Source organism: Dermochelys coriacea, chromosome 4 (assembly GCF_009764565.3).
Source record: "Dermochelys coriacea isolate rDerCor1 chromosome 4, rDerCor1.pri.v4, whole genome shotgun sequence".
NCBI lineage: Eukaryota > Metazoa > Chordata > Testudines > Dermochelyidae > Dermochelys > Dermochelys coriacea.
Window position 1 is genome coordinate 133,087,539 of NC_050071.1, and position 26,736 is coordinate 133,114,274.

The 26,736-nt window shown below is 43.9% G+C and overlaps 1 long non-coding RNA gene across 1 annotated transcript; it reads right to left on the reverse strand.

Annotated features, from left to right (window-relative positions):
* Nucleotides 1-645: 645 nt before the first annotated feature.
* On the reverse strand, nucleotides 646-26,736 carry LOC122459745. The gene is made up of 4 exons (XR_006280621.1): nucleotides 26,726-26,736; nucleotides 25,348-25,353; nucleotides 21,017-21,026; nucleotides 646-768 (listed from the first exon to the last, which is right to left on the reverse strand). It is a non-coding gene; the product is annotated as an uncharacterized LOC122459745 (long non-coding RNA).

Here is a 26,736-nt window from a genome sequence, read left to right on the forward strand (position 1 = left end):
CTGTATCCTATCCCTCCCCTCCAGCGTATCTACCACTCCTCCCAGTTTAGTATCATCCGCAAATTTGCTGAGAGTGCAATCCACACCATCCTCCAGATCATTTATGAAGATATTGAACAAAACGGGCCCCAGGACCGACCCCTGGGGCACTCCACTTGACACCGGCTGCCAACTAGACATGGAGCCATTGATCACTACCCGTTGAGCCCGACAATCTAGCCAGCTTTCTAACCACCTTATAGTGCATTCATCCAGCCCATACTTCCTTAACTTGCTGACAAGAATGCTGTGGGAGACCGTGTCAAAAGCTTTGCTAAAGTCAAGAAACAATACATCCACTGCTTTCCCTTCATCCACAGAACCAGTAATCTCATCATAAAAGGCGATTAGATTAGTCAGGCATGACCTTCCCTTGGTGAATCCATGCTGACTGTTCCTGATCACTTTCCTCTCCTCTAAGTGCTTCAGGATTGATTCTTTGAGGACCTGCTCCATGATTTTTCCAGGGACTGAGTGAGAGTCTGAAACTCAACAGAACAGGGAAGTTTTTGTGCTGGTCTGTATCACTGTGTGAGAGGGGAGCTGCTATACTGCTGGCAGTAATAATCTCCAGCATCATCTGCTTCAACCCGGCTGATTGTGAATGTGAAGTCAGTGCCCGACCCACTGCCACTGAACCGATCTGGGATGCCAGAGGGACGGTTGGTAGCATAGTAGATAAGGAGCTTAGGAGCTTGTCCTGATTTCTGTTGGTACCAAGCTAAGTAGCTGCCAACACTTTCACTGGCTCTGCATTTGATAGTGACTTTGTCTCCTGGAGAGACTGATAGAGATTCTGGAGTCTGCGTCAGCACTTTCTGCCCAGTGGAGTCTAGATGTAAAAAGAAAATACAGGAACTTGTGATATATTAATCAGAGTTATAGCTTTATATTGAATACATTTTAACTTTATAGATTATTAAATAGAAACAAATAAAATAACGTATCTGTTACAACAAATAGAGTATATTTGCATTGTCTCTGCTGCTGCTGTTCATTAAAGCTGGGTCTATTGTGTTTTCTTACCCTGAATCCAAAAAACTAGTATCCAGAGAAGTGGAGCATGGGAGATCATTGTGACAGTTCTCCTCCGGTAATGCTAACCAGGGCACTGTGCCGTGCAAACAGCTCCATTTATACGAGCTCAGCAGGGCAGGAAGGGAGTGTCGCGCATGTGTGAATTTGCAAAAGGAACGGGTCATGTAAATACACCTCACTTGAATAGCAAAAGCAGGATTCTGAACTGTCTTGTTGGTCATGTCTGGTTTATAAGAATGGAGTAGCAAAAAGGTCAAGGGGACATCTTATGTGCTGCAACTAGATATAAGTAGCCAAACCATCCACCCATATTCTAGAAGGTTTTTAGCAGCCTGGCCTGTCAACATTTTATGTTCTAGTTTTTCCTCCTTCCCCATATAAATATAATTGAATAATCCAGTATCTCCTTATGTAGAGAATTAAAGACCATCTGCCGAGTTGTTACCCTTGGGAAGTTATGGCTCTGCTTTCTAACAGAGAGTCAGAATACAGCAAACTAAATAACATGATCTACAGCACAGCAAGGGATCCCTGGTAACAATGACACTACTGCACATGGCATCTGGGCTCAAACTTTTCCTGGTTGACATTCTCAGGTACTGAGGTGGGTTTCGGAACCTCACTTCCTATCCTGTGTCCATTGTTCAAAGGGATTTGGGCAGGAACCAGAGAGGCAGAGAGATTTTAAGTAACTGGGAGTCCACAGAGAATGTTCCTGGTGTGTCTTTTGCGCTGGAGAGATGCTAGAAAAGCTGCTCAGCAGAGGCTGTTTATGGCATTTTAAACGGTTTTTATGTTGAATTTTAATCTTGATCATTTCATTATATGGCTGAACCTGACCATTGCAGCCCTGTTGTGCTCCAAAAGCTTGGTTAATGGAGCAATAGAGGAAATGTTGTTCATATGCAATAATGCCTGGTGCACATCATGGGGTGTGTATGTGTGTGTATATTAAAATATTATCCAGGTCACTTTTATTGTAAAGTGCAATAATAGAAACCCACTGTTGTAATTTTATTTTTCATTTATTCTCTAGATATAAGAAAACATTTTTTTTCTTAACAGACTTTTTTCTGCTCTACTCTTTATGTGTTTGCTTCCTAAGCAACAGGACCTTTCCTTACTGCCTATTCTGAATGGTCAGATACTCTCATTATGCTGCTTACTAGGACAGTGGCCATGCCAGGGTCTGAGCATAAGAATGGCCATACTGGGTCAGACCAGAGGTCCAGCTAGCCCAGTATCCTGTCTCTGAGAGTGGCCAATGCCAGGTGCCCCAGAAGGAATGCACAGAAAAGGTAATTATCAAGTGATCCATCCCCTGTCGCCCATTCTCAGCTTCTGGCGAACAGAGGCTAGGGAGCATCAGAAGAGGAAGCTCACAGGAGGCCCAGATGAAGCAACTAACCAACCTCATTGTAGTTTCTGATTCATTTGCAGGGTTTGTATTTAAAATATAAACCCCAAACCAGCCAACACTCTGCCCACATCCTTTCCTGCAGCCTGGAAACTGCAGCCCAGCAATATGAACCCAAGCAAAATAACACACATCTGGAGACCTCTGTTGCCATCATTCCCTGCTCTGGCTGACCAGAAAACCTGTCTCTGCTTCTCATAAGAATAGCTAACTCCAGTTTGAAGGGCTTAACACAGATAGACTGGCCACACCTTGATTACCTTTCCTCAGGGAGGCCCTACAGGCTGGGGTGCTGAAAGCCTGGTGGGGATTTACTCCCTACTATCCCCTAAAAATACTCCCAAACCAACTCACAACACTGCAAAGCCAAACCATGCTGTGGCTGACTCAGCAGAGCCCCCTCCTATGGGAATGGTGGGGATGGGTTGCTGCAGATCTGAATGAACAGCTGTAGGGGGGCACCAAATCCCTTGGACTCTATCATGATCTCAGCTGTCTCTGACACTTCCATGGAGTAGAACCCTACCATGCAAGGATCAGCCCAGCTAGACATCTGGGGCCAAATCCATCCTCGATGTAACCATAGTGAAGTGAGCAGTTACCTCAGGGATGAATTTAATCTATATTGTGCCAGAGGTTCCCTGGTGTGTGTTTGTGTGACTTGTTTTGTTTGCAATAAGCAGCTGTCAGGTGCCTCCTTGGGCGTTTAGATAATGAGGAGAAGGCTGCTGGTGAGGGCACAGGAGAGATGAGGGTAATTATAGCTCCAGCTCTGTGAGGAGTCCCATAGGCCAGAATTTTCAGAGGGGTGAGACAGGGAGCAGCAGGGCCGGTGGATGTTCAGGGTTGGCTGAACTGGTTTCTGCAGGGTTTTCAGCAGGGTAGAGCTCAGTGTGGGCTGAATGGTGGCTTTGGAAATACAAGGTGACCCCGCCCAGTGCAGGCTGATGGGGTCTAACACACGGTGGCCGGTGTGGGGTGTAAGAGGATGCCCCACACCCTTCAGACAACACAGGAGAGCTCTCAGAGGCTCAGGCCTTCCACTAGTACAGAAACACAGACAGGAAATCATCCGGATGGACAGCAGAGAATTAAGTGGGAAAATTACAAACGCTGACTTGCTTTCTTACCACAGTTCAACTTTTAATCTGAAAAAACAGGTTCTTGCTCAGAGTGTGCGAGACTCAGTTTTTGTTTGAAAAATTGATTGATGGTGTGGAATGGACCAGCCGCTGCACACACCCCCTCCCTGATAACCCCCTGCCATCCAGGAGGCTGTAACAGAAGCTCATTTTAAATGTCAGCTTTTGGGAAAGAGCTCAGAAGGGGCATCATCCTGTTTCATGTGTGACTGACAGGAAACTTTGCAAGCTTTGTTCACACAAAGGCAACCAACTGCCTTGCACACTAGAGACAATGCAAAGGTTTTTGTATTGGTCTGTATCACTGTGTTAGTGACGCTGTAGCTGGCCTGCTGACAGTAATAATCTCCAGCATCATTGGCTTCAACTCCACTGATGGTGAGAGTGAAATCGGTGCCAGACCCACTGCCAGTGAACCAGGCTAGCATCCCAGATGGGCGGCTGTTAGCGCTGTAGATAATCAGCTTTGGAGATTGCCCAGATTTCTGTTGGTACCAGTGTGCGTAGGTACCAATGCTTAAACTGGCTTGGCATGCAATAGTTACTGTTTCCCCCACTGACGCGGATAGAGATTCTGGAGTCCGAGTCAGAGTCATCACGATCTGCCCACTTGAACCTAGATGGATCGAGATGGAAAATTGGTGGTGGTAATAAGAGCAGCAAGAGGGTAATTGACCAAGGGCAGCATATATGACCTAAGGCTTTACACTGCAGCACATCTTACATTGAAATGTAACAGTTGTTATTTAATCAAAAGTCATGCTGGAAAGTGAGAACGAATTAAATAAAATATTGCAACATTTCCTGCATTTTATTACATTGGTTAATAACCCTGCAGACTCTTGTGATGCTTCTTACCATGAACTCAGAGAACCAGCAGCCAGAGAAAGCGACTCTGGGAGATTATCTTGGCAGATGGTGGCTGGAAATGCTTGTCACTTAGCCTTGTAGTGAAAATTAAAAGTTTATAAGTTCTCAGCAGCTCACAGGGGAAATGTCACTCGTGTAAATATGCAAAATGTATGGAAATGTTCTGTGCTTTAGTTCCAGGCAGAGTTTTACAGTGATTGCAGGTGGGTTCTGTGTTTCATGCTGCATGTGCACAGTCTAATTAGAGATGGACATGAGCCAGAACACTGGTCTGATACCCTCTGCTGCTTAGAGGATCCAGATCCTGTTCTGAACTTCTCAACTGGGTCCCCGCTTTAGTTATAAGTAGTTGTAATATTTTTGTGATTCAGATACTCCTCTGCCCGGATTGGGGCTTCAGTGACATCAAAGTGTAATAGGGAGTTGCAGGGACTAGAGTTGTTTTGGAAACCAGCTAAAGTCACATTTGACCCTTCTTGCTCAGTTTTAAGCAGGTGCCCAGTTTTAAGCTGGGTCACAGGGGGAGCAGTGGATTTGGACACATGGAACAACCACTGGGAACAATCACCTGCCATCATTACAGCCTGCAAACATTCAACTTCCCCCCCATCCCTTCCTTCTACAAACCATGACAGTGAATCCCTCGGTGTTCCCATTGGTGCGTCTTTCTGCAAAGCCTGGCATGGAAGGAAACATGTTTCTCTGCACCTAGTTTAAATGTGTGATTTGCTATGTGTCATCATTGTCATGTGCATTTATTAACTTTAGAACCATATGACAAGGAGTCACATCTTCTGGAATTCATCTGTCAATCATCATGAAAAGTCACATTGATGCTTTGGTAGCTGATGTACGGTCATTTAATTTTAATTATTTCTGAGAAGCCTTCTCTGCAGAATTGAATCCAAAGGGATCATTGAAATCAATTGAGAGAATAAAGTCCTACTCTGAGTGTGCTTAGATAGAACAAAGTCACCTGGGTTGAAGAAAGGATGGGAAGCAGCTAGTTGGTGTGGTTTGTGATATAACAGAAGTCTGTCCCTTACTCATGGGTCCTATGGGGAGGAGACTAAAGAGAGGGAAACTCAGAGGGATTCTTAACCCCCTGCAGGGATGGTGTGACGTTCCCCTGGTGTTATCTGGACCAGTGATCTACTAGGTCACTCCAATCCTTGACTCTGGGAGCCAGCCTTACCCTGCTCTTCTGTGAGAACCCCCACTCCTGGGCTGTTCATGCACAGCCTCTGGCATGTAAGCTGCTCCTTGGATTGTGCTATTGAATGACACTAGCCGATATCTCCAGTCTCAGACACAACCCTAGGAACCTCCATCTTGCAGTGTCTAGTTATGCCTGCTAGACACTGCAAGCCTATGAGTTCATCAATTTAATAAAGAAATTGATATGTACCAGGCTTGTTATCCCAAGGGGAGTCTCTGACATGCTTCATACCAAACACAGTGCTTCAGGTAGAATAAGCAAACAGATTTATTAACTACAAAGACAGATTTTAAGCAGTTATCAGTCAAAGCATAACAAGTCGGATTTGGTCAAATGAAATAAAAGCAAAACACATTCTAAGCTGATCTTAACACTTTCAATGCCCTTATAAACTTAGATGCTTCTCACCACAGGCTGACTGGTTGCCCTTCAGCCAGGCTCTCCCCTTTGATCAGCGCTTCCATCGCTTGGTGGTGATATCTGTAGATGGAGGTGGAAGAGAGAGGAAGAGCATGGCAAATGTCTCTCCCTTTTATCATGTTCGTTCTTCCCTCTTGTCTTTGCCACCACCTCTTCAGAGTCAGGTGAGTATTACCTCATCGCAGTCTCAAACTGACCAAAGGAAGGGGGATGACTCACTCGAGAGTCCAACAGATCCTTTGTTGTTGCCTAGGTCAGTGTCCTTTGTTCCTGTGAAGCTGGGCTGGGCTTGTCCCATACATGCCCTGATGAGGTGTGAAACTGCCCCTCAGCTTCTGATGAGTTTTTGCCTGGACTTGTTTTAAGCCATGAGGACACATTTTCAGCCTCATAACTATATACATGAAATTGCAACCTATAACATTACTATGACAATGATTACTATAACATTACCATAACAACAATGCTCAGTATATCATGAGCCTTCCGAAGACACCCGACATGACAAACTTTGCATTACATACCACACAGTCATATTATAAGGAAGAACATGGGGGTGCTGGGTGTTCGCCGCAGGTACAAAATGTCACAAACAAAATCACCTGGGTTGAAGAAAGGATGGGAAGCAGATAGTTGGCATGGTTTGTGATATAACAGAAGTCTGTCCCTGACACATGGTCTTCCAGGGAGGAGATTAAAAAGAAGGAAACTCAGAGGGATTCTTAATCCCCTGCAGGGATGGAGCAGTGTAAATGGGACCGTTTATGAACGCTCAGCAGCCCAGCCAGGGAACATCCTTCCTGCATGAACATGCAAATAACCCCTTCATATAAATGAAATGCATTTTAGATCCAAGGGTGGTGTTGGTCTCTGTAATCTGGTGATAGTGACTTATGAGGTAAAGTTGCAACACTGATGGTTTTATGAGTGAATGGCTCTATGGGGAGGGCACCAGGAATTTTGTATGTGACCTTGTATCTAAGTGGTTAAAATCTCCCAGCCATTTTTATAGCAGTTTTCAGAGCCGTTTACCTCCCTTTACCTTGGTTATTCTTCTTGCCATGAAAATATTCATGAATGTCCCCAGCGTCCTTGCCCGAGGAGATAGTTGGGCTGATATCCTGTCCAGATTCTCCTGACAGTAAGTGCCTTCCTTTGGGTGAGAATGCTGCTGGTGTCTCCATGGGTGTGCAGGGATGCAATTGTGCTAGGAGCCCTTCCATGCAGGGGCTAGATGCAGTGGAATCTTTGTACCCACACAAACCCAAGCGATGTATGTAGCCCGGACCACTAACCACCCCAGAAGTGGCTGTGAGCCATGATCTCCACCCCCCTGTATTGGCCATAGAGATGGCCAGCTCTGGAAGGTGGTGTGTATGCAGCGCCCACTCCAGGAACAGAGTAGCAGCTACATTCTCCTTGCTTGCTGTGGGGTTCAGAGGAGCATTGAGTAATTCCTGGTGGAGCTTCTTTTGCTCGGCTATGCTCCCAGTGCAGACTTGTGTAAATTGTTTTGTGTGAGCTCTTTATTTGAAGAAAGCAAGATAATGTACCTCCCTCCTCTCTCCCCCGTCCCAAGGAGAGTCCCCTTTTAGTGTCTGGTCTACCTGACATACTTGCTCTCCTAAGATCCACTATGCAAAGCTTTTTGGATACCTAACTCCCACTGATCTGAATACAAATTAGGCACCTAAATATCTTCAAGTATCTCTAAGTGCGCATCTCTGTGTAGAACAAGGAGGTTTTTGCACTGGCCTGTATCATTGGGAAAGGCCAGTTGACAATCATATTCTCCAGTATGATGAGCTTTAATGCTGCTGATGGTGTGAGTGTAATCAGTAGGTATGTCTCCACTGCAAAAAAGCAAACCAAACCAAAAACACAACAGCGAGTCTCAGATCCCATGTGTCTACACATAGTAGCATAGACATTCCCACTTGGGCTGGAGCCCATGTTTTGAAACCTGGTGAGTGAGGAGGGTTTCAGAGTAGTATGTGTATATATAATATATATAATGATCTAGTCTGTGATTGGAAATGTTTGTTGATAAGCACACAGTGGAAATCAGCACATTTGTAAGTGCTCAGAAAGGGGAAAATCACTTGTGTGAATATGCAAAAAGATAAAATCCTGGAAGTCACCAGCATTATCGCCCCAGGAAAGTTTTGTTCTGAAACATTTGGCTTGTCTATTTCATGCTGCTGTTGTCTGTAAAAACTATTTATAGTTACTTGTGGAGTGTTCAAGTGCTCAGACTGAGGCTTACAAGGAATAAGATGGTTACATTGGTGGTTTCATTATTTAACAAGGACACGCTATCAATGGATAGCAGAGCAGGCTGCAGATTTCCATACATTTAAACACAAGACCATCTATAACAACTTAGTGATATAGGGTCAATCATGCTCCTATTACTCACATGGTGAGCAGTTATTCTCATAAGTAATCCCATGTATTTCACGGAGACTGCTCATGTGAGTGAGGACTTAGCTGTGGGTTTAAGGGCTCAAAGTTAGCTATGTTTTTTTTTTTAAAGATTGTGATCAAGGAAGCCAATTCACTCAATTATTCTTCTCCCTCTTTAATCAGACCATATCAGTAAAGAAACCTTCAGAAACCAACTGACCTGTTTGGCCTGAAATCACAAACTCTGCAAAGTAGTATTAAAACACTGTCATCTACTGGCCAGTGGCAGCATTGTCCACAGATTGTAGTCTATGGAGTGCCCAAACAGATGTGGCTGCTACTCTCAAACAGATGTGGTAGCATTCCCCAGGGAGTGAGGTGCTACCTGGCCTGATGATTCTTTGCCTTCTCATATCTGGGTCCTCTTTTCTCCTCCCAGTTACATATTTCAAGATGTAATTGATGATGTGGAGCCAGTTTTCAAACATGAGCCCTTTCAATCTATGGCAGTAGGGCCAGTGATGTTGATATTTACACCACAGCCAGAATTTAGGCTAGGATGTATCCTCTGTGTTATCCCTGTCACCCTGAGGTATTATCTCATCAGACAGCAGAAGGCCCGTGTAGTGAGTAGGTAGCACATGGGGCCCTTATTAAGGAAGAATGGCCTTATTATTAAGGTACGGGACTGGTGTTTAAGAAATCTGGGTTCAGCTCCTGGCTCTGCCTTAATCTCTTTGTGTGACCTGCGACACATCACTTATGCTTTGTTTCAGATCCCCATCTGTGAGATGGGGAACCCAAGCCACCCGGTGAATAGTTTCATGCTTTGAATCAAGACCATCCTACAGTTCTCTCCCCCGCCCCGCCCCCATTCTCCTGGATTAGATCCCCCCAGCAGTGCAACTTCAATGTGCAGTGTAGTTGAGGAAGCAGCGCCCTGAGGAACCTGTCAGGCACTGCTGCTCACGCTGGTAATGCAGCCATGCAATCTTTCCAGAGCCTGGACACAGCAGCAGTCTCCATCACATCCTCATAAAGACCATTACAAATCAAGGACCAGATTTATCAGTACACGTCAGCTGCTCTGGTGATGCAAACTGGCTGGTTGCTCTCCCTTCTTTGGTGTGCAAGTAAATCTGCCCTCTGAAATCAAGACTGCGGCGCTTTCTAGATAACATGCTGCTGTTCAAGCTGAAGTTCTGGGCTTGATGCAGAATTTATTGAGTGGGTTCTATAGCCAGTGTTATGCAGGAGATCAGACGAGATGATCATGATGGTACATTCTGGCCTTAAAACTCTATGAATCTAACTAAAATAAAAAGAGGAGGGAAGGCTGATATTACATCTCTGCATCTCATTAATAATACTGAAAAGTGGCATTATCTTGGGGTTTGTTTTACGGTTCATTTATGAAATTGTATGTATGTATAAGTGAACCTAAGGAAATTCCCAGACAAAAAAACTGCATTAAGATAGAGTTAAGGTTGTCAGTAGTTATCCAAAATTTAAGTGTAATGATGATATAAGGATGTTGCACTTAACTCAGACTCAAGCATTGTAAAACGAAGGCTATTCAGAATTAATGTTTATACTTTAAAGTGTTTGGATTTTTTTAAAGTAAAAAAAAGTTCTGTTAAGGCACCCAAACAATCTTAACTTTGTGGTGTAGGGGGAAATATATGAAAAACTCCATTGTGTCTTCAGAAATCTTCTTATAATCAGATCTGGGATCCTCTAACACTAAAATGCTTTAATCACAATCATATATTAATTGCACTGCATCATTACGGGATGGAGTTAGGTTGTTTTGGTGCCCTCACTGTGTATTTCCATACTGTAACATGATTCATTTTCTTTTAAATTTATCTCTGATTTTCCTAGGTTTGTAATACTTGTTTTTGGTATAAGTACAACTTGATTGTAATGCATTTTACCTCAAATTTGAATACTCTGGAGGAATTATGAGCCAAAATTAAAAATTCTCCACACAATGTTTTAAAATTCTGCATATTTTAATTGTCAAAAGAACACAATATCATCACACCAGTCTCAATTATTTTGGTAATCTATCTCAAAATACCTGTCAGCAAGTATGTCTGTAACAATGCAAACAACAACAAAGATTCAGGAAATGTTTTTTTGACAAATAAATTCCTTACTAGGCATGTTAATAGAGAACTCTATAATAATTCATTTAAACTACAATACAGAAACGTATTTCCTGCTCCCACACCCTCAAGAAGCAGTGCAAAGGCTTGGGGGAGTCGGGGGTAATGGAGGAGGTGAGGGATAGGGAAGGATCCTGGATTGAACTTGCAGGGCTGTTGGGTGTGGGTGGGAGAAGTATGAAGTATGAAACACATTTTTTTGCAGGGCAGGGAGGGATTGGTAGGGAGCTTCCACCATGAAGATCCTGGCTGACTCCCTAGCCTCTCTCATTCAGTCAGGCACATCTGCCCCTGTTCCCATGTGTCCCTGCACCTCCCATTCCCATGTGTCCCACCACCGCCTGTCCCCTGTCCCTATGTGGCCCTGCATCCCCACGCTCATTCAGCCCCTGCCCTGGTGTGTGTCTGCCACTAGCCCTTCTGAACCCCAGTTTGTGACCCCCCCCAGCAGTCCATATTCCCCATGCTGTCTGTCCTCCCATATCCCGTGCCTCCTGACCTGGCCCCACAGGCAGGGTGCTGTGAGGAAGGCAGCCTCTTCTCTTCCCTATGTGCAGCTGTAGCTAGCCTGGGAGCAGCTGCTCTCTGTTTGCCACAGTGACCTCTGGTGGGCAGTATAACTGCAGCACCTTTCCAGCCAAATGTATTTTCTGCAGGGGGAAAAATGTCTGCACAGCACATGAATACTGCACTTGTGCAGTGGTGCAGAACTCCCCCAGTAGTAGTACTTGCAACCAGAACTCCATCTTAATGTCATTTCTGTCTGGGGATGTACAAACAGACACATCAGAGAGGAGAATGTTGTTGTCACAGTATAGGCAGAGACTGTGTCCCCCATCACAGGGATTCTTTTGGAATTTTTTTTAATGCCTGTTTGGGGCCAAAACTTCTAGAATCCTCAATTTTGTTGGGTCAGGGTGAAAATAAATAAATAAATAAATATTTTAAAAGTCCCCTGTGCGCTATTGACAGAAGCCCCATTTTGTACATGTTAGGCTGTGAGGGCTAGTGTAGCAGGATCCCAACATCTATCAAGGACGCAATCACTGTGGGCTTCTTCAGAGTGAGGCAGGGCGCTCGAAGTTGTTGTCCCAGGCATGCCAAGTGCAGCCAGCCCCTGTGGTCAACCTACTTAGCCACAAACCTACTGCTTGCTGGTGAAAATGAGCAGCGGTTGGCCCTTTCCCAAACAGGCCAAGAGGGGACCCATGTTCTGGAGTGCAAGACACCAGTGGATTGCCCACCAGCAACACACATAAACCCATTGAAGCTAGATATGGTACAAAGTCTGGGAAATAGATCAAGCAGGGAGCTGTCTGTCATAAACCAGCCCGTGGGAGGGTGTTTTGTCTCATTCCTAGAATGAGGCACTACTGGTGCACTACCGGTGCCTTCCATGATGACCCTGATCTGCGTAATTTGTAACTGGGAATATGTATTAATGATTTAATGACTGGTTTCAGAGTAGCAACTGTGTTAGTCTGTATTCGCAAAAAGAAAAGGAGGACTTGTGGCATCTTAGAGATTAACAAATTTACATAAGCATAAGCTTTCGTGAGCTGTAGCTTATGCTTAGATAAATTTGTTAGTCTCTAATGATTTAATGTACATCTTGTGGTCGCAGTTTATTTGTATGTGATCTGTGCTGTATGAATAAGTGAATATTATCTTTATAACCCATGCTTTGGGGTATTTGTCTGAAAACAACCTTAACTTCCAGCTAATTAAGTTGGGGTTCTGGATTAATGTATTCATTCCCAGACAAAAACTGCATTGATTGTACCAGTTGTTTAGGGCAAGGACTGTCTTTTTGTTCAGTGTTCGTACAGCACCTACCACAATGGGGTCCATGTTTGGAGCTTTGTAGGTTCTACTTCAGTGCAAACAATAAATAATAATAAGATGGAGTTAAGGCTGTGAGTGCATATTAGTAATTTTGGATAAAAATCGGTGACAGGGATGTTGTCATGATCCAAACACCAAGGATCATAACCTAGAAAATTCACAGTTAAAGTTAGATTTTTTAAAAAAAGATGGAATAAGTTTTGTGGGATTTCACTAATGACCCTCTGTTCTTCAGCTCATACTATAACAAAACTTCCCTGCATAGCTAACCTCCTGGGATAGCAATACTGTACAATGCTAGATTTTCAGGTTATGTTAGTGGACGGGACGAGTTATGGCACTGGCCTTGCAGTTGCTGGTGACTCTGTCTCCTGGAGACACTGCCAGGGATTCTGGAGTCTGAGTCAGCACAATCTGCCCATTGGAACCTGGAGAGAGAGAATAAAAATTGGCAGGGTTGGGGCTGGGTAAATGGGACAATGACATTAACAGGTTTCAGAGTAGCAGCCGTGTTAGTCTGTATTCACAAAAAAGAAAAGGAGTACTTGTGGCACCTTAGAGAATTTGTTAGTCTCTAAGTTGCCACAAGTACTCCTTTTCTTTTTGCGAATGACATTAACATTATTCAAAGCTCTACACTGAAACGCTTGTAAACTGAACAGTAGAAATAAACTAAAATTATACCTGGAATCAGGATATAACTCTACAAACCACTGTCATTTATTATGATTTGCCACATGTCTTATCAACACTTTTGACACTTGTCTGTTTCTTACCCTGAAACCAGAAAAGCAGCAGCCAGAGAAGGGGAGTCTTTGAGATCATCTTGCTTCTGTGAGGTTGCAAATGTTCCTCAGTAAGGCATGCAGTGGAAATGAAACCATTTATGTGTTCAGCAGCTCAGTGAGGAAACATCAACCATGTGTGAATATGCAAAAAGAGCCCAATTATGTAAATGACCAGAGGTTAGTGCCAGGGAGGAGCTTTGAAATATCTGCCTTGGGTTTTTTTTTTTGTGGTTATTGGATGTAATAACTATAACATATTTGCATGATTCAGATGGTAAAGCAGCCAGAGTTAGCTTTACAGGACATGGAACACCAGTGGCTGCATGCATTCTGCATGGCTGGAATGAAGGCTGTTCTCAGAGGCTTGAAGGGTGCACGCAGGCAGGATGAAAATGAGGTCTGGGAAGAGGAGACCCAAGGTCTGAGCATACTCATATTTTTGGTGTATGCACAGCACAGAAATGCTGAACAGCGGTGTCAGTGTGCCAGGCTCCAGCACTGCCCATTGTGTCTGTGCCCCTTCACTCTCTACTTCCATGACATGGTAGGCGCCCGAGTCTGAGAGCTCCAGAGGGTTGTGTGAGTGGAGCAGTGGGGCCTCCAAACCTCCTAACCACCACTGCGGTTACCCCTCTCTGGAGTTGCTGGCTCTTCTGCGTGGGTGTGACCAGCCCAGCAGTCACTGGGGAACTGACTAAACACCTTTTCCATTGGCTCTTGCTGACTTTTATTAGCCAGACCCAGTCTGAATGTGTCCACATCCCATGCCTTCTGGAAAAAGGGGTCAGTCCCTGTATCTGTCCAGTCCCTATGAAAATCCTGTGTGTGGCTATACCTGCTTGTGCCTCATGTGTGTTTCGGGATTTGCTCCTGTACAGACTTTTGCGAATCTGGCCGATAAGGTCTTAACATACTCTACAACAGAGCAAACAGGCACCTGATCTTAACACTGCCATTTAAAAATCCCTAGGTTTGTATAATTTTCCAAGGTGAATAATGACTCTGAGACCTTCAGATGGGATTTTATTGATTATCTCTTCAAATAAGAGGAGCCCCTGAGACCATTTTAGAAGTGTATTTATAATGGCAGAGCTGGTTGAAATTTTTCCGAAGGAACAGCTATCAGTAAGGAAATGTGGATTTTACAAAATCTAAATGTTCTGCAGGAACACAAAAATTCTGTTCAAAGTTTCAGGGGAAAGTTTTGATAAGGTCAAAACATTTCCTTCCAATATGGTCAAAATGGTTGTTTCTATGTTATTGTTTTGATTGTTCTATTGTATTGCAGTTGTGTTATGAAGTTCAGTTGACAAAGTTCAAATGAACGTGTCAACCTTGTTGACATGAAAATCTTTGATTTTTCCAAAATGAAATGGTCTCTGGTGCCCTGGGATTCAAGAGTGGGAATACAGCAGAGAAAACTATAGTGAGCCTCAAGTCTCTGTGGATATGCTAGAATCTGTGGTAGCGAAACTCTTTGAGTCCTCCACTGTTCTCCTTTTCATTGTGTGCTTGGAGATGGAATAAGTCACCCTCTTATTTCATGTTTGACTGAACATTTGAAATGCAGACAACAAACGGTAACTGCATTGCACTCTGCAGAGAGCAGGGAGGTTTTTGTACTGGTCTGTATCACTGTGAGAGGGTAGCTGTTACATTGCTGACAGTAATAATCTCCAGCATCATCAGCTTCTATGCTGCTGATTGTGAATGTGAAATCCGTGCCAGACCCACTGCCACTGAACCGGGCTGGGACCCCCGACTGGAGGTTGGTAGCGTAGTAGATAAGAAGTTTGGGAGCTTGTCCAGTTTTTTGTTGGTACCAGTTTATGCAGGTGCTAATGCTTGTGCTGGCTTTGCAGTTGATAGAGACTCTCCCTCCCACTGGCACCGACAGAGACTCCGGGGACTGAGACATCACAATTTGCCCAGAGGAGTCTGGATGAAGAGAGAGGGTAGGTAGGGAATGAACAATGATACAATGCTGGATATGATGAATATTCAAACACTGAAACACAGTTTGATTTTGTCAGTTTGACTTGATACTAAAACACAACACATAGATTATTAATTCAATAAATCCAGTGGCAGCATTTCTTATGTTCTGTCACATGGATCATTACATTTTCAAATTCTTTGTTTTCAATTTCTTACCCTGAATCCAGAGAACCAGCAGCCAGAGAAGGGGTGTGTGTGAGATCATCTTGCCAGACTGTGGTAGGAAAGCTTTGTTCATAAACCTGCAGTGGAAAATGAAACGCTTATCATTTATATGTGCTCAGCTGCTGAGTGAGAAACCCTCATCCCTATGCAAAATACATGTAAATTTACTGCACTTGAGTTGCAGCACAGAGTTATGAAATGTTCATATTTGGCATGTATGCTGCTGCTGTTTCATTTTGGAATGTCATCGTCATGTATTTCCAAGGTTCAGATGGTAATATGCTCAGACAGCTCTGCACATCTTGCATGTACATAGCTGATCTGACGCATCTCTCCTGTATGTTCACTTGTACTGAGTGAGCAGTATCTGAACATAAGCCTTCATTTCAGCCCTCTCCATCTGAATACTTGCTGGAAGTCACTCATTCCATGCCCTTGGAGGGTGCCTCATCTTTCTTGGACAAAGCAGGGATCCCAAATGGCTGGCCTCCCCATCCGAGTATTCCCCACAACATCACTCTTAGTCTGAAAGAACGAATAGAACTGAAAGAACTATAGAAGAACGAAAGAACCTTGGGTCTCATTTACAGAGGTGCTGATCTCCTGCATCTCCCATAACAGTGCACCGAAGCTGGGGGTGCTCAGAGCCTCGGACAATCAGGCTCCCTCTGTCCATTTTTGGGCTTTCATGAGGGAGACTCTTAATTACTGATGTGCAGTGGCTGATTCTAAGGTCAGAGATATCAATAGTCTCGCCCCTGGCCCCCTAACTTAGCAAGGTGGGCCATGGCACACGGATGGGTTGGCATGTGGCAACATGTGGCATGTGGTTAACCGTGTGTGCCGTGAGCCAGGTGTTTGCTCCTCTGCTGGGTGCTGTGTCCGCACCTACTATATCAAATGATCTGTTAAACAAGCCACCTAATGATTGCATGGTGAGTAAAAAAGAAAAGGAGTACTTGTGGCACCTTAGAGACTAACAAATTTATTTGAACATAAGTTTTCATGAGCTACAGCTCACTTCATCAGATGCAGGAGGGTCGGGTTTGAGGAGGAACTGTTGGTGGGTTCAGGAAAGCAAGCGGAGGCAAGGTTGCCAGACAAACTCTAGAGCCTCCATGTGTAACATTGGCCACTCAGCATGCTGAACAAAGGTCTCCTTCCTACAGCTCTGCCTGCCTGCTGCATCACTTAGTGTTGACAAACACTAATAGCGGCAATCCTGCTTTGTGGTCAGGCACTTGCACCATTCTCCCCACTTCATCAAGTAATCTGTGCCTTCTAAGTGCCTCCAGGTCTCCTGCCTTTCTACTTTAGACAGGTGTTGTAGCAATATGGCATAAAATCATCCACGGGTCCAGTGAGAGCAACTCTGCAAGAGGTCCTACTGGGCCTTTATGCACCTTAAATTGCTCTATAAAATTGCTCTCTTCTGTTTATTCTCTCTGAAGCATCTGACACTAGCCACTATCAGAAGACAGGATACTGGGCTAGATGGACCATTGGTCTGACCCAGTATGGCCATTCCTATTTTCTTAGTAGGATGATATCAAACGAATGCTGCCCTGTTGATTTGACCAAATTCTGTGGACAAGTCTGTCATTGACCACTAGATGGCAATAGAAAGAGCACTTCAGGAGTGGAGATTTCAGTCAATCCATGCAATTGAATCTTTCAAAGAACTGTCCAAGCAGCTGCGAGCACATTTCCCTGGGGAGTTGCAGTACTATATGGTCTACTGCATCTCTTTACTGTGATGTATGTCTTCCCTCTTTTGTATTCAGCTGTACATTTCAATATGCTCTTGGTACTATGAAGCCAGTTTTCCACCACAGAAGCAGTCATAGTCCAAACCCCACTTGGAAAGGGAATTTAGGCTCCTGTGTGTTGATCAGAAGTGCCATACAGGAGTCCTGCTGAGGCACCATTCTTTGAAAATGAGGTCTTCCAATTTGGGCCAGGACGCGTCTGGAACAATCTGGCCTTAGGCCTTGTACATTCTTTTTGCGTTTGTGTGTGAGGCCGAAGTCAGAGGTGCACCGAGGCGGGCCAAACATTCTTGTGTTACTGCAAGTACAGCAGAGCTGTTGGGTGGAGATGATGGGAATCCCACAGGACTGGCCTGTGCCAGGAATAGGACAACATCCCTGAGATCTGATGGGCTCAGACAATTCCTTTTCAACAAAAGAGACTAGAATTATAATTTTCATAATTTCCACTGTAATTTAATTATTGTACAGGCTCCTTATTAAGCAAAGCAAATACTTCCATCCTATTTCTGTTTTTAAACTTCCATATATGAAATCTATATGCTGGAGTTCTATGAAATTACTTCCTGCATGTAACAGACTGAATTGAGAAGTACCCAAAACTAAAAGCAGGTTTCAGAGTAGCAGCCGTGTTAGTCTGTATTCGCAAAAAGAAAAGGAGTACTTGTGGCACCTTAGAGACTAACAAATTTAGGTGCCACAAGTACTCCTTTTCTTTTTGCAAAAACTAAAAGCGTCTTGCTTGTAGTGACTGTTGAACATTTGGTCAGTATGTTACACACTGCACAGCATGTGGGGAGGGTTTTGTATCGGTGGAACCAGGAAGGAGTGGTGCATTAACCACCATGGACACGCTCGTGCCCATTCATGTGCACACATCCTTTGAGTTCTCCATGCTCTAGACCTGCTCAGTTCCCGTTTTGAAAATCCTGTCCAGGCTCATCTTCTTTTGTGTCCCATAGCTCATGTGCATTTGAGGCTTGATCCAAAGCTCATTGAAGTCAGTGGGATTCTTTCTGCTGACATGAGATCTCTGAAAAATTGGGCCCACAAGGTCTTGTCTTGCATGATGCTACAAACAGAGTGAAAGTTCACCTGATCTTAAATCCATTCAGTATAGGAATCCTGTAATTTGAGTAGCTACATTTGTGAGAAACCTTCACAATGAGATTTTTATAGTGTCTGTTGCTAGGAAAGGAATGCTGCAGGCAATTTTGAATGAAATGAATGTATTGTAAGACAGGATCCTTTTCAATTGGCAGATAGGAGGTAAAGCAGCTGTTAATGATTTGCACCGAAACAGAAATCGCTGTCTCTGATTCATTGGGATTCACGGGTGGGATAAAGCTAGAGAGATTTTCAGGCCTCCTAATACAAATATCTACGTGATCAGCTAAACACTTTGGGTAGTAATTCAGTGTCATATTTTTTTTTACCATCTGTTAGACTGGGGTAAGTTACTCTCCTTTTTCAAGTTGGACAGAACATTTTAAAATTAAAGTGTTGTACAAGGAAGAAACGGCAACTAGAGCAGGGAGGCTTTTGAAGTGCTCTGTATCACTGTGATGGGGAAGCTGCTACATTGCTGGCAGTAATAATCTCCAGCATTATCCGCTTCAATCCAACTGATGGTGAGAGTGAAATCAGAGCCAGACCACTACCACTGAATCAGTCTGCGATGCCAGATTGCAAAGAGGAAGCACGATAAATAAGAAGTTTAGGAGATTGTCCAGGTTTCTGTTGGTACCAGTGTTTGCAAGGGCCAATGCCTGTCCTGGCTTTGCAGTTGATAGTGACTCTATCTCCTGCTGATGCTCACAGGGATTCTGGAGTTTGAGTCATCACAATCTGCCCACAGGAATCTAGGAAAAACAATGGGTAGGGAATCAAACAATGATACAATCTTGTGTATGATAACTATACAAAGCTTTACATTAAAACACTTTTAAGTTGCTAATATAAGTCTATTAAAATGCAACAAAAATATGAAGTTAATTATTCTTTGCCCTTACCTGTCCCTGCTGGATCCCCAGTGGATGTGTTGCTACCTGCTGCCAGCTGCCTCCTAGTTCAGTTGTAAATGCAGGCCTGTGGTGAAGGGCCCCCAGCGCTCATCAGAGAGAGCAGAGTCCCCAGATGCTGTAAGGTAGGAGAGAGGAAGAGATGCTACAGGGGAATGGGCCAGAGAAGGTGAATTGCAGCAGACAATTTTTCTTGGCCTCATTCACCACGAGCTGACATAGACCCTAGAAGCATCTTGGGGCAATGATCCAGGCCCAGCTGCCTCCTCAGATTCAGTTCTCCAGACCATTAGCAGTTGACTCAGGAGAGCTCAGGTCTGTGGGTGTGGTTGGTTCAAAGCTCTACATTAAACAAGACCTTGAAGAAGCTGCTGTGCTTGGATGGTTTTCACAGCCCATTGGTTATTATACAGGGCCTCCAGGACACAGACACAATCTACAGGATTATAACATTCAAAAACCAGTCGGAGAACACTTCAATCTCTTTGGTCATGCAATTACAGACCTAAAAGTCGCAATATTACAACAAAAAAACTTCAAAAACAGACTCCAACGAGAGACTGCTGAATTGGAATTAATTTGCAAACTGGACACCATTAAATTAGGCTTGAATAAAGACTGGGAGTGGATGGGTCATTACACAAAGTAAGACTATTTCTCCATGTTTATTTTCCCCCCATACTGTTCCTCACACTTTCTTGTCAACTGTTGGAAATGGCCCATCTTGATTATCACTACAAAAGGGGTGGTTTTTGTTTGTTTTGTTTTTTCTCCCCTCTCTCTCCTGCTGGTAATAGCTCACCTTAACTGATCACTCTAGTTATGGTGTGTATGGTAACACTCATTGTTTCATGTTCTCTGTGTGATATATATATATTTATATATATAATCTTCCTACTGTATTTTCCACTGCATGAATCCGATGAAGTGGGTTATAGCCCATGAAAGCTTATGCTCAAATAAATTTGTTAGTCTCTAAGGTGCCACAAGTACTCCTGTTCAATCTACAGGCAGTGCTTCTTAGAGTAGAGTGAGAGAGCTAGAGCTAACATAGTAGGGAGGTTTTTGTGCCTGTCTGTATCACTGTGGGAGGGAAGTTGCTGTACTGCTGACAATAATAATCTGCAGCATCGTCAGCTTGAATGGCGCTGATGGTGAGAGTGTAATCAGTGTAGCCACTTCCAGATCCCCTGCCGCTGAACCGGTCTGGGATCCCAGAGGGCCAGGTGGAAGCGCTGTAGATAAGAAGCTTAGGGGCTTGTCCTGATTTCTGTTGGTACCAGGCTATGTTATTGTAAATGGCTGAACTGGCTTTGCAGCTGATAGTGACTGTGTCTCCTGGTAACGCTGCCAGGGATTCTGGAGTCTGAGTCATCACAATGTCTGCACTGGATCCTGGTTATAAAGCAAAATAAGAATAAAACTATAAGTCAATAAAACTATGCTGTTGTCAATCCAAATGTTATTTGTAGAGATAGAAAATTAGCACATTTTATTGAAAAAATAATTTGTGTATTAAAATGTATCCCCTTTATCCAGCTCTAACATTTTCAACTTGCTTTGTTAAACAGAGTTTCTGCTCTTCCTTTTTAGTTCATTCTAAAGTAACATGGATAGATTAAATATGAAAATAAATAATCAAGCAATGCCACTGAAGTGATAGAGCTCAAGCTACATCCTGTAATAGATTCTAGGTTCATTTGTCCACTGATTGCTTCCTTTAGCCCTTTTCTTCTTGGTTTGATTCTTACCCTGGACCCAGAGCACTAGCAGCCAGATGAGCTGAGCCTGCTTTGTTGATAACATCTTGGTTTGTCTGAATTGACAGATGTAGATAAATGAAACCTAAAGAGTGAAACAAAAGTCTTATAGTTCTCCTAAGACAATGGAAATATCAGTCAAATGTCAATATGCAAAAGCTCTAGGTTCAAACCTGTGTCATAGGCTCAGAGCAGAGAGCTGATTTGTTTGTAGCATTTTGGAATGGGTGGAGTTATGAAATTAACTCCATGCAATCCACTTCTAGAGTTTCAGGTGTTTCAGCACATTTAGAGTGTGTAATACAGAGATATCTAGACTTCTCTCTAATTGTGAAATCATGAAGAGTCAGGAGAAGTTTGACTTCAGCAAGTTTTATTTTATTTATTTATTTAGCATGTGCATAGTCGTCTAGCCAAGCGATGGCATCTTCAGTGGCGTGATGCAGTTCTTCTAGACCACCGATGACCCTAGTCAGCAGGCATTCATTGACACTGTGTGTCATCAGCTGTGTTGCACTGCAGCTGCACAAAGGGCTGTCAGGAAGGCCCCAGCAATACTGGTTGGCTACAGAGAGACCTTGCCCGGTCTGGAACCTATTCAACCATTGGCGCAGGAGCAGGTCAAAACCAGGCGGGCAAATTGTGGGGTCGGCGATGAGGGACTGGTTGGGGATTATAACAGATATCCATTCCTCTCGCCAGAGTGTTACCGCCCTAACATCCTAGCATGGCGGATGAGACCATAATGGGTGACGTGACGGCAAATGTGCAGCTGGTGGCTTAAAAAGTTCATTGTACAGCGGCAGGCTTCGGTTGGCACATACTTTCTCCAGTAATCGGCTAGTGGCAACCTCTCATCTGATAGGAGGAGGAGCATTATTGCTCAGAACTGGAAGCCATGGGAGTGGAGTCGGACACTGGATATTATATGCATGGCAGTATGTAGCTACGTATCCACCAGTCTAGTGTGTGATGATTGACTCCAAACTGGTGCGCAGTACTCCGCCACCAAATACGAGGTGGCAAGAGCTGATGTCCGCACAGTTAGAGCATGAGCAGCCCATGACGAACCTGCCATAGACACACAATGCAAATGAGCAATCAATATTTAAAGCAACCTAAGAAAATAACAGAACTCTGAAAGACTTCCGTTAAATAATAGTGCTAATTACAGAAACAAAATATTGTGTCTATTTAGCAGATATTCATTTAACTATTGTTTTATTTTCTTTCTCTATGTTTCTTGAGCAGAAATGTTAAATGATGTGTGTATTCAACAGAAACATTGAGTTTTCTGCTGTGAATTTTTTTTGCTGCACAGGAGAATGTTTTTTCTTTTTTAAAATATATTTACTAAAATCTGCTTCGTTGCATTTCTGTGTTATAGCAGGGACAGGCAGTCAACTCTGTAGTTATGAAAGTGAAGCTGCTACTTACATACTAACACTTATTTACTCCAAAAAAAATTCCTTTTCAACTGACACTTTCTCAAGTGTGTGTGCGTTTGTGTAAAAACTGATCACAATCAGTTCACCAATGTCTTAGCAATAGACAAAAGTATTTTTTTCCCTTTCCGTGTTTCGATCCCAGCATCCTAACACCAAAGGGGTAGCTGAAATCATTATAATGAAAACCACTGTTTTCCATAAAGAGAAGGTAAGACATGCACTTTCAAGGTGTTATTCTCCAGTGACAGACCCCTTGTACAATTATTTCCACCTGTGCAAAGTGAGTGCAAACTGTGTCCCTGAACTTTCACACCCTTATTGCAATCACTGCATTACACTGTAGTTACAGGTCTGAGATTCTATCCTATATGCAGTGTTGTTGAAGCCGTGTTGGTCCCAAGATATTAGAGAGACAAGGTGGGTGAGGTAATACCTTTTATTGGCTCAACTTCTGTTTGTGAGAGAGACAAGCTTTTGCACTTACACAGAGCTCTACTTCAGGTCTGGGGAACTGACACACAGTGAGTGTAAGTTCAAAAGTTCTTCTCTCTCACCAACAGACATTGGGTCAATAGAAGATATTATCTCACCCACCTTGTCTCTGTACTATCCTGTAGCTACACAGTGTACATGTTGGATAGCAGATAATTGTCTGGGATTTGTCTGACATTTGTCGATCAATCATTACCCTGTGGTTTGGTGTGAGGCAAATAGAAGCTGCCTCATACCTTAGATGACAGAGATCTGGAGTGTCTTCTCTCCCTCTATAATTGCCATCTTTTTCTGTTCTTCTGCTCTTCCAGACTCTTTCCCTGATGGTCTTCTGTTTTTCACCCCACCTCTGTCTTCTTGTAAGCCAATTGCCCCTAAAGGATTTCTGAGCTAAGTATCTCAGATAGCTGTGTGCTACACATCATCTGACTGCCCCCAAAGGCAGGAGTACCACCAGTGGACAGCAGAGAGAGCTGAGCCAGAAGGTATTTTAAGGTAGGAAAGGGGGCAGACCAGGGATTGATGCTTTAAACTGTGAAAGTGGAAGCAGGAGGTCAGCTCAGAGGTGTTCTTGTTATCACACTCTGTTTACTTTAAAAAAAGAAAAGGAGTACCCGTGGCACCTTAGAGACTAACAAATTTATTAGAGCATAAGCTTTCGTGAGCTACAGCTCACTTCATCGTATGCATTTGGTGGAAAAAGCAGAGGAGAGATTTATATACACACACACAGAGAACATGAAACAATGGGTTTATCATACACACTGTAAGGAGAGTGATCACTTAAGATAAGCCATCACCAGCAGCAGGGGGGGGAAAGGAGGAAAACCTTTCATGGTGACAAGCAAGGTAGGCTAATTCCAGCAGTTAACAAGAATATCAGAGGAACAGTGGGGGGGGGGGGGAGGGAGAAATACCATGGGGAAATAGTTTTACTTTGTGTAATGACTCATCCATTCCCAGTCTCTATTCAAGCCTAAGTTAATTGTATCCAGTTTGCAAATTAATTCCAATTCAGCAGTCTCTCGTTGGAGTCTGTTTTTGAAGCTTTTTTGTTGAAGTATAGCCACTCTTAGGTCTGTGATCGAGTGACCAGAGAGATTGAAGATTGCGGAACCACCTGATCAACATCCTCTACAGCAAACAGGGAAAGATTAAGAATGAGCTCTCAAAACTGGATACTCTCATAAAGAACCAACCTTCCACACAAACTTCCTCGTGGCTGGACTTTACAAAAACTAGACAAGCCATTTACAAAACACACTTTGCTTCTCTACAAAAGAAAAAGGACACTAAGCTATCTAAAAAAGAAAAGGAGTACTTGTGGCACCTTAGAGACTAACAAATTTATTAGAGCATAAGCTTTCGTGAGCTACAGCTCACTGCATCCGATGAAGTGAGCTGTAGCTCACGAAAGCTTATGCTCTAATAAATTTGTTAGTCTCTAAGGTGCCACAAGTACTCCTTTTCTTTTTGAGAATACAGACTAACACGGCTGCTACTCTGAAACCTAAGCTATCTAAACTACTATATGCCACAAGGGGCCACAACAATGGTTCCCGTAACCCACCCAGCAATATTGTTAATCTATCCAACTATACTCTTAGCCCAGCAGAAGAATCTGTCCTATCTCGGGGCCTCTCCTTTTGCCCTTCCACCCCCACGAACATGATACAGTTCTGTGGTGACCTAGAATCCTATTTTCGACGTCTCAGACTCAAGGAATATTTCCAACACACCTCTGACCAACATATTAACCCACAGAGACCTTCCTGCCAACACTACAAAAAGAAGGATTCTGGGTGGACTCCTCCTGAAGGTCGAAACAGCAGCCTGGATTTCTACATAGACTGCTTCCGCCGACGTGCACGAGCTGAAATTGTGGAAAAGCAACATCGCTTACCCCATAACCTCAGCCATGCAGAACACAGGGCCATCCACAGCCTCAGAAACAACTCTGACATCATAATCAAAAAGGCTGACAAAGGAGGTGCTGTCGTCATCATGAATAGGTCGGAGTATGAACAAGAGGCTACTAGGCAGCTCTCCAACACCACTTTCTACAAGCCATTACCCTCTGATCCCACTGAGAGTTACCAAAAGAAACTACAGCATTTGCTCAAGAAACTCCCTGAAAAAGCACAAGAACAAATCCTCACAGACACACCCCTGGAGCCCCGACCTGGGGTATTCTATCTGCTACCCAAGATCCATAAACCTGGAAATCCTGGACGCCCCATCATCTCAGGCATTGGCACCCTGACAGCAGGATTGTCTGGCTATGTAGACTCCCTCCTCAGGCCCTTCGTTACCAGCACTCCCAGCTATCTTCGAGACACCACTGACTTCCTGAGGAAACTACAATCCATTGGTGATCTTCCTAAAAACACCATCCTAGCCACTATGGATGTAGAAGCCCTCTACACCAACATTCCACACAAAGATGGACTACAAGCCGTCAGGAACGGTATCCCCGATACTGTCACGGCTAACCTGGTGGCTGAACTTTGTGACTTTGTCCTGACCCATAACTATTTCACATTTGGGGACAATGTATACCTTCAAATCAGCGGCACTGCAATGGGTACCCGCATGGCCCCACGGTATGCCAACATTTTTATGGCTGACTTAGAACAACGCTTCCTCAGCTCTCGTCCCCTAATGCCCCTACTCTATTTGCGCTACATTGATGACATCTTCATCATCTGGACCCATGGAAAAGAAGCTCTTGAGGAATTCCACCATGATTTCAACAATTTCCATCCCACCATCAACCTCAGCCTGGACCAGTCCACACAAGAGATCCACTTCCTGGACACTACAGTGCTAATAAGCGATGGTCACATAAACACCACCCTATATCGGAAACCTACTGACCGCTATTCCTACCTACATGCCTCTAGCTTTCATCCAGATCATACCACTCGATCCATTGTCTATAGCCAAGCGCTACGATATAACCGCATTTGCTCCAACCCCTCAGACAGAGACAAACACCTACAAGATCTCTATCATGCATTCCTACAACTACATTACCCACCTGCTGAAGTGAAGAAACAGATTGACAGAGCCAGAAGAGTACCCAGAAGTCACCTACTACAGGACAGGCCCAACAAAGAAAACAACAGAACGCCACTAGCCATCACCTTCAGCCCCCAACTAAAACCTCTCCAACGCATCATCAAGGATCTACAACCTATCCTGAAGGACGACCCATCACTCTCACAGATCTTGGGAGACAGACCAGTCCTTGCTTACAGACAGCCCCCCAATCTGAAGCAAATACTCACCAGCAACCACACACCACACAAAAGAACCACTAACCCAGGAACCTATCCTTGCAACAAAGCCCGTTGCCAACTCTGTCCACATATCTATTCAGGGGATACCATCATAGGGCCTAATCACATCAGCCACACTATCAGAGGCTCGTTCACCTGCGCATCTACCAATGTGATATATGCCATCATGTGCCAGCAATGCCCCTCTGCCATGTACATTGGCCAAACTGGACAGTCTCTACGTAAAAGAATGAATGGACACAAATCAGACGTCAAGAATTATAACATTCAAAAACCAGTTGGAGAACACTTCAATCTCTCTGGTCACTCGATCACAGACCTAAGAGTGGCTATACTTCAACAAAAAAGCTTCAAAAACAGACTCCAACGAGAGACTGCTGAATTGGAATTAATTTGCAAACTGGATACAATTAACTTAGGCTTGAA